Source organism: Calidris pugnax, unplaced genomic scaffold (genome assembly GCF_001431845.1).
Source record: "Calidris pugnax isolate Ruff unplaced genomic scaffold, ASM143184v1 scaffold9, whole genome shotgun sequence".
NCBI classification, from domain to species: Eukaryota; Metazoa; Chordata; class Aves; order Charadriiformes; family Scolopacidae; genus Calidris; species Calidris pugnax.
This window is the reverse complement of record NW_015090778.1, coordinates 5202737-5211364: the sequence shown is the minus strand read 5'-3', so window position 1 is coordinate 5211364 and position 8628 is coordinate 5202737.

Sequence of the window (8628 nt, the reverse complement as noted above, 5' to 3'; positions counted from 1 at the left end):
AGACACAGTGAATATCTGTGGAATTGCCTCACTCCATCTTTTCTTTTAGCGTGATGGGTCTGGTTTGGAATGGTGTGTTCCATGAACAACCGTTCAAAGCCTTCTAGGATTTGGCTAAACTGAGCAAGAATTCAAGAGCACATACTACTCAACTATGTAACAGCATCTCCACACAACTCCTCTTGAGTGCATAATTATTAGCTGACAGTCTAGGAAATGTTCAGTATTCTAAGTATTAATCATCATTGCTTGTCTCTTTATCTTTCCTCTAATTGTAGGCAGGAAATAATGGATGCAAAAGTGCCCAAAGGATTAGTGTGACCTTTCCGCCTGTTAGAAAATATCACTTCTATCCTTGCCAGTTAAAAAGATCCTTTATTTTATGAGTCAACCTCTTGCTGCTTCAGACAGACCAAAATACCACTTGGGCTCCAGACTGCACTTCTACACATTTGTCTGAATGAAGTGCTAATGGCAGAGCCTGGTTTTGATTCCCCAGTCACTAAACACTTCAAGGCAAAGGTCCAAACCAGCAAACAGTAAGGGCATAACTGTGCGGAAATGATCAAGCAGAGAAAGAAAAACTTGAAGGTGAATGGAAGAGCAGAATGGGACTAGGAAAAAAAAATCTTACAGCAAGGAAAGCCAACAGTCTTCAACATCTTTCTAAAACAAAAAAGCTAAAAAGCCTCCTGTTAAGGGCATTTCTAACTACCTTAAAGATTACATTAGTCAGTGACAGGTGAGGTACAAACCAGGACACAGGGAAATTCTATTATATGTTTTGTCCTCTCACCTCTTTCTCTGTTAAACTCTTCTGTCCCTTTGCCCCTTCTTTCTCTTTTTTTTTTGGCCAACTCAATAGATTCTCTACAAGCAGAAGAGAAACTTTCACCCATCGTAGCCTTACAGTTTTTCTCAATAGGTAACAGATGACCTAGCAGTTAAGATTGTGTTACTAATTCCTAGCATCATCATAACTCCACAAAATGTTATTCATTTAAAAGCTGAAATACAGCATCTGGAAGCCTTCAGTCAGATGTTGGACTATTATGGGATGTGATATCTACCTGTCTCACAGCTCTGAAACCTGCATTTCAGTAATCATGGTTGCCGAGTGCAATTTGACAGCCATATCCAACAGTAATGGGGACTGCAAAGACACACACAAGGACCAGTGGGGAATTCCTGAGAGACGGGACTGAGCCAGGGGATTAGCTATAATATGTGGTACAAATGCTTTCATCCCCATAATGAAAAGTAAACCCTTGCTGGTTATTGTACACATGCTACAAGCCCGAAAGAGTTCTGGCCAAGGTTTGTTGCAACTTGCTTCCATCCACAGGCCTCTCCTTGCCCTAGGGTACGGGGATGGTGGAAGAATATGCAGTCAAGATTGCAATTCAGCATAAAGCTTTAAATCTTTCTAGTTATTATAAAGTCTGAACAGTCAAGATTGCAATTCAGCATAAAGCTTTCTAGTTATTATAAAGTCTGACAAAGAATGAGGATTCTAACATTCAGTACCTCAAGAAGGCAGCCTACTCTGCTGAATGGAAATCCATTCAGAATACCTTTTGACTTTCTTGCAGACTAAAACTCGTCCAAGCATCCTTATGAGTTATTTAACAAAAAACAAGAAAAAAAAAAATAAAAATAAAAATACATTCCAGTGCTCTGAGAACAAATTGGTAAACAACGAATCAGTAAATCAAAGTTTGCCTCACCCTAATCACCCCAAGGAGGGCAGCAAAACCACATTTGAGATTTACATAGTCCAGGAAGGCTGATGCTCTAAAACAAGCATGCTAGATGTATGTAAAGCACATGGGTTTATTGCAAAAATGGTTTGGTTTTTTTTTGCATATTACCCATTTTGTACCCTTCTACATTACAGAACAATCTTCTGCAACTGCAATAAACAGTATCTCCCTTCTCCCCAGTTGCAACTCTGATGCTGAACAAAAAGCTGCTGCCCTGACAGCACTGTTATATACAGTTAAGGGCTCCTCAACAATCAACGTCTTTAGTGTTTTCTCTAAACTTACTTTTTTACTCTGGTCTAGAGTTGACATTATTCAAAACACCTTGGACACATATATTGCATAGTACAGAGTTTCTCTCAAATCCTCTTTCATCCCTCTCTTTAAACTGTCCTCTATATAACATGTAGGTCTCTGGTCACCTTAATTCAGCCCACCCTCCCTCCTTAGCACACCAATACTAGTGGCCTAGATCTCTAAATCCTGCAAAAAGAGTTTTGTTACTGAGATTAATGGTAGCTGAATTCAACTCTAAATCCTCAGTAGAGAATAGTTGTTAATATTCTATCCTCCCGGGGGCTTAAAGTTGTTACTGCTTCTCTACAATGCCAAATGCAGTAGGAAAAAAAAATTAAAAGTCTGCTTTTATGCAGTACTGCTAGATAGTCATGTGTCTGGAAAACTAGAGCCTTCCACAAAACAAAATACTTAGATGAGGAGGAAGATCAGGAATGCTGCCCAAATGTGTAGGGAGCTTACACGCAGGTCTTCAGTTTGGCTCACCGTAAAGATAGGACCCCAGACTCTGAATCTGGGTTAGAACATGAAAATCTAGAGTTCACAATTCTTCTGGGGCAGGGTTTTAGAGCAGATTGCTTTGTAACACCACTGTTATTACTGGGAATGGTAACATGAATCACTGCTTATAAACAATTCCTTTGACATCAGACCTGCTTTGATTAACTGCCCTGGACCATCTGCCTCCTGGACACACTGGAGCAGGTGAAAGATCCTTCTCATCAGTTTTTCAACTCCCTTCACTATATCTTCAGTTTGGCTCACCGTAAAGATAGGACCCCAGACTCTGAATCTGGGTTAGAACATGAAAATCTAGAGTTCACAATTCTTCTGGGGCAGGGTTTTAGAGCAGATTGCTTTGTAACACCACTGTTATTACTGGGAATGGTAACATGAATCACTGCTTATAAACAATTCCTTTGACATCAGACCTGCTTTGATTAACTGCCCTGGACTTCTTCCTCCTGGACACACAGGAGCAGGTGAAAGATCCTTCTCATCAGTTTTTCAACTCCCTTCACTATACCAACTTCATCTAAATCACAACAGGAGAAAGAACAATCCAATTCCTTTTTACAAGAAATAAGAATACTTTATGACAGAGAAAGGAGAACCTCAATGCTATTAAGAAACACAGCATGAATGTACAGACAAGAAGAAGAGCGGATAGCTCATGCTGTTATTTTAAGACCAGTAGAGAAGTAAGTCTCACCTTCCCTAAACACAGTTTCTCCCAACTCACACAGAGGAAAAGGTACAATCATTAATCTTAAAGGGAAATTCTTGGAACTTAATTCTTAACAGTTTCTGGTTTTCACTCATCATGCTGTTATTTTAAGACCAGTAGAGAAGTAAGTCTCACCTTCCCTAAACACAGTTTCTCCCAACTCACACAGAGGAAAAGGTACAATCATTAATCTTAAAGGGAAATTCTTGGAACTTAATTCTTAACAGTTTCTGGTTTTCACTCATCTGTACAAATTCCTCAAGATCCTTCTTTATAATTTTTCACAGTAATTTTTCAACGTACCTACACCGTCCGTCCTGGTTCCAGCGAGTTTCTCAGCACTGCGTACCACAGGTCATATTAACACATACAGTGACATATTCACTCTCCTGTACCTTGTTTCCACGCAGCCTAGAGTCTGTTCCAGTGCCCTTGCAAGCCTCCAGCTGTGGAGTCTAACATCAATTCTTCCTGGGCTGTGCCCAAGCAGCGGATGATTACGGGCATATGGAAGGAAAGCAGCATCAATAATTCAAGCTTTCTCATGGCACCTTTTGAACTTTTCAACCAGCAATATCACCAGCTGGTTGGCAGAGCTTTGGATAAGAGAAGAGGTGGGATTTCACCTAGGCAAGAGCCAAGCTCAGGCGTGGTATGATTAGGTACATCTCCAAAGAAAGACTGAAAAGGAGAGGTCACTTCCAATACCAAAACATGTCTGCTATAATCCAAGAGGCTACCAGACAAGGCACAGTGAATACTATCTAAATAAGAGTTTAGGCTAGTGAAAAGGATTAAATCATAGGCCTCTTTCTTCTGCATCCCTGGAGTTTTATTTCAAGGAGCCAAGCATGGATAGCCCAGCCTCTGCCCTCTTCTCCTTGCCAATACCAAGTTCTCCGTTGACAACAGGAAAGCGGTTTCCAGCTTAGCACTGAAAAGACAGCAAAATTGGCACCATTTTTGTCCTCATTATGCCTAAATCTCAGTTCAAGTCAGGCAGAATGACTAAGTCTCCTTTCAACTTGAATTCCCAAATAAAGCCATGGTCCCCTTTAAACAAAGCTTTTGCAGAGAGGTTAAGGTTACTCGCAGTAGGTGATTACATTCCCTGCAATGTTGCTGTCTAATTCAGCGATGGTTTTCCCCTTCCTAGGCTTTTCTCAAGAAAGCAGGTAACAGGAAGCACAAACACACACAGTGTAGTCTGTCCTGTCCCTACAGCCTCCATCTGCCCTCACCAGCTTGTGAAGTGACTGAGTGGTTAGTGCAGGATTTAACTAATCTGAGGACAACCCTAGTTCTTTGAAGCAAAGTCCCCTTCTACTCCCTCCCAAAAAGGCTTTCCAGAGAAGCTGGAGATTAAACAAGATAAACTCAGGTGCGGCCAGCAACCAGAACAAGTGACCCAAACATAAAACGTGATGAGTGTGGTTCAGATAAGATATGAGATTCTTAGCAGCATTAGTTCAGGTGGGACCTGTTTTCCTATCTCCTTCCAAGATCCCCCTGGCTGTTAAGTACTGCACTTTGAGGGCTCCTCCACTAAGAAGCAAAGATAAAAACTGGGTGCTGAGCTGGAAAACTTCAGAAACACACTTTACCTAAACTTTCTGTCACTGGATGGTCCTCTTCTTTCAGCTTATAAAAATGAGGCTGTGGAGCAACAGGTTAGTTAACTATTTCATCGTGTTATTTTATTAGTTATTTATAAATAAGTGTCTATCCCTCTCTGCAGAGAAGAGAGATGCCTTTTGTAAAGCCCAGAATGACTGATGTCATTTGGATCATTAATTCCTTATTCAATCTTGAAAAAAAGCCCTGGGGCTCTTAGCTCTACACTTCTAATGTGTGCATGGCAGGGAGGAGAAACTTCTCTGAAAAATTCAACTCCTCACAGCTCCTGAGGAGGAAGTGGCTCTAACAAAATCTATGTTGTTATCAGCCGGAGCCTCTTCAAGGCTCTGCGTATCCCAGGCAGAACCGGAGCCCTCTGTTTCTTTGATTTGTCAGAAGTCTCAGACATTATGATTGTGTTTCGCCTGAGGAGGATGGCCAAGATGAATGTACACTTTCTTATCAGACTATTGTCTGCTTTGAGCTACAGCGAGATGAGAAAACTAAATTGATGCTGAGCAAATACTCCCTTCTCCACCTCTGTCTCAAGCCTGTCTGCCTCAGCACCTCTAACCTGAATTCTCTGCACAGAGTAAAAGATGCATTTATTTGTCTTTAAAAGTGCTCCTAGCAAGATGCTGGCAGTTTGTTCACACCTTTTGAAGGAAGCTGAAATAGGAAAGGTGAAACATTTTCAGGTTTCACCTCCACATCCATGAGCAGACTGGACAGCGGAGGGTGATGGCCCAAGACTTGGGTCTGATGTCCCCTTCAGCCACTGATTTACCATGTATTTTTGCCCAAGTCATTGCTTCAATAACAAGACAGATTCATTTCAGACAAGAGCATGAATACTGACACAACTTGCCCTCATGCACAGCACCCTCAACATCTGGTACATGCAATGACAATTAAGTCATCTTTTGAATTAAAATCTTGTTTCCATTTCCCTAATTTTATTGCCCTTCTCTGCCCATCTCTGTGTGGACATGCAGGGTTGAGAGGGCAATGCTGGGTGCAGTAAGGAGCTGGGAAGGACACTGACTTTGCCAGCTACCTGCTACTCAGTACCAAGGGGAGCTTCCAGCTTCCCTGACTTAAAAGCCCTTTCACCTTGTAGAAACTGCTTTGACAGGGGAATCCAGCAGCAGGTGGAAGGAACTTCATCTGGCTTTAAAAAAGAGGCTACATTCCTTGAAGAAAGTACAAGGCTCCCCAGTTTCCTAAAGATTCCTTTGTTTACACAATGGTCCTTTCAGCTAGTATTCAGCCACTATTATTTTAAATTGTTATTAGAGGGATAACACATCAGATCCACCTTTTCACCGCAAATTCTTCTTAAGTCAACTACATAAAATAGAAGCATTGATGCTACTGCAGAAAAGAGAGATAAGAAGGTAACTCAATTTAAAAAAAAATGCCTAAATCACAAGAATAAAAGAGTAGAAACTGGTCATGACTGATCAGAGAAATGACACTTTGCATAAATTCACAACAATCTTGTTTGGTAGCAGTTGGGTAAGGAGGCTGGTCAATGCTGGTCCTAATTATTTTTAAGATGAAAGTTGATAAATGTATAAAAAGGGTCTCTTCTTGATTTCATTCTATAGCAAGTAGAATTGACAATCCAGGCGGGATCCCGCAGCCTAAAAGGCTGGTTTAAAAATATCTTCCTCTTTTTTGTATTTTTTTTTCCCCCTAGGTCTTATTGCATGAATATAAAATATCTACACTGTTCCTTCCATATCACATGCTGCCTCATATTGATAGAAATCATTCTCCCTTGAGCCTGTATTCCAGGCTGTTGAAAGAGAATTCCTGGCCTTTTACTGCTTCAAACTGGTAAGGCTCTCTTCTTCCAGCTATTTTAAGATAAGCTAGAAGGTCTCCAAGGTCTTTTTCCCCAGCCATAACCCAAGGAAGCCAATAAAGTATTCATGACTGCAAGAAGAAACCAAAACAATTAAGTTACATACGTTTGAAAACAGCCTCCTTGAATATTTCAGGAGCACTTTGTTGCCCAGTTGTCTGCCATTCAATGAGGCTAGATGATCCTGTTACACTGGAAGCCAGTGTCCCATGGCCCCTACCTAGAGGTCAGCCAAAACGACAGACCAAGACACTGTACAGATGGTATTACACCCTACTGGAGGGATGGACTTTATCTGCGTCTGAGCTGAAAGACTCTGCACTATGCTGAGACACAGCTCAGGCTTCCTCCTTTTAATCCCCTGACCTACCTCTGTAGTTAGGGTCTAAAAAGATAAATCTGAACATGCAAGGCCAGGCAAACCTGTACTATAATCTTGCTGGTTTGGTAACCAGAGGAGGTAACAACAGTGAACTGGCAGACTGAAGAGAACAGCTGGGGCTCTGGCATGATTAGAAACCAGCAAACAGGCCTATGTGTCTTTCTACTGCATCTTCACTGCTGTTGTATCCTGTGTGAGCTAGAGTATAACTAAAGAGAAGGTGATCTTTGTGCTTCCATCATACTTTCTTTTTACTAAGCACACTGACATGCCTGGGTGGCCTCAAATAAAGAACAGTCCTTGTTCCCTTCCTTCCTTTTCTGCATAGCTGGGAACTGTGGGTTTGACACAGAGGTCGAGTCGGTGAAATCCCCTAGATTTGAACTGGTTTTCAAATCAATTATACATGAATGCAAGAGACTTTCCAATTGTGTGGGCTACGGCCCTGGTGTGTGGCTGCCAGCAGAGTCTGTTTTCCCATGAGAAATGACTCTTCTGCAGAAAGCATCGCAGCCCCTGGAGTATAAATCAAAGGTTCAAAGTGGAAAGTTAGATTGTCCAGACTGAAATGATTACACACAGGTATTTGAAAATCCCCAGCAGATGCTAATAAGCTTGCAGAGATAAAGGTAGAAGGAATCACACAGCCAATGGTGAGGTTTCATATTACAGCTAATCTGACTTTATGGCTGTCATCTGAAAGGGGCCACTCCTTCCTTCCAGTGTCTTCTATATTCCTCAGTTGTTTCCTTGCACCAGTTCTGGTGGTCATCTTTGAGCAACTTGACCTTACAGGTAAATTGATATAATGGCGAGTTTCCTCCTAAATGAGCGGGCCCACTTGTCTGCAATCGCTCTTGCTGGTGATTCCCTTACTCCAGATCATAAGGCAAGATCATAAAGATTGGTTCGGTTCCCTGATTCAGCAAAATATTAAAATACTTAAAAATAAAACTGAAAACCACAAAGATGTACTAGGAGAAGAAAGGGAGCAGGAACAAGAAATGCGGGAGGGCAGAACAGCTCTTAACAGCAACACCACAAATGTGAAACACTCTTAGGGCTCTTAGGGTCTGGGAGGAAATGGGGAGGAGAGTATGGGGAGGTCAGAGTACATAGAAGGTTTGCTTTCAAAACTTTTACAGCTGCTCTGTCAAAAGCAGATCATCCTATAGTGGAACACCAGAATCTTTAGTATGATATTGGGCCCACGCTTTTTGGGCCATGTTATATTGTCTTTACAGTTTTTCAAGCATAGGTGCTTTTATTATGCTTTGCTACCAAAGATCTGTGGCAAACTGGGAGTGGTTTGCCTAGCCAGGCGTTAGAAGACATTCTCAAGGGTATTGCCTCAATTTATTTTATAGGATGATGAACATTTTCTCCCATTTAATATTAACAATCCTGTCAGCATCTCGTGCTCTATTCCACTGCAGATACTTAATTTCCTTAATCTTCTGTAGATAGATCC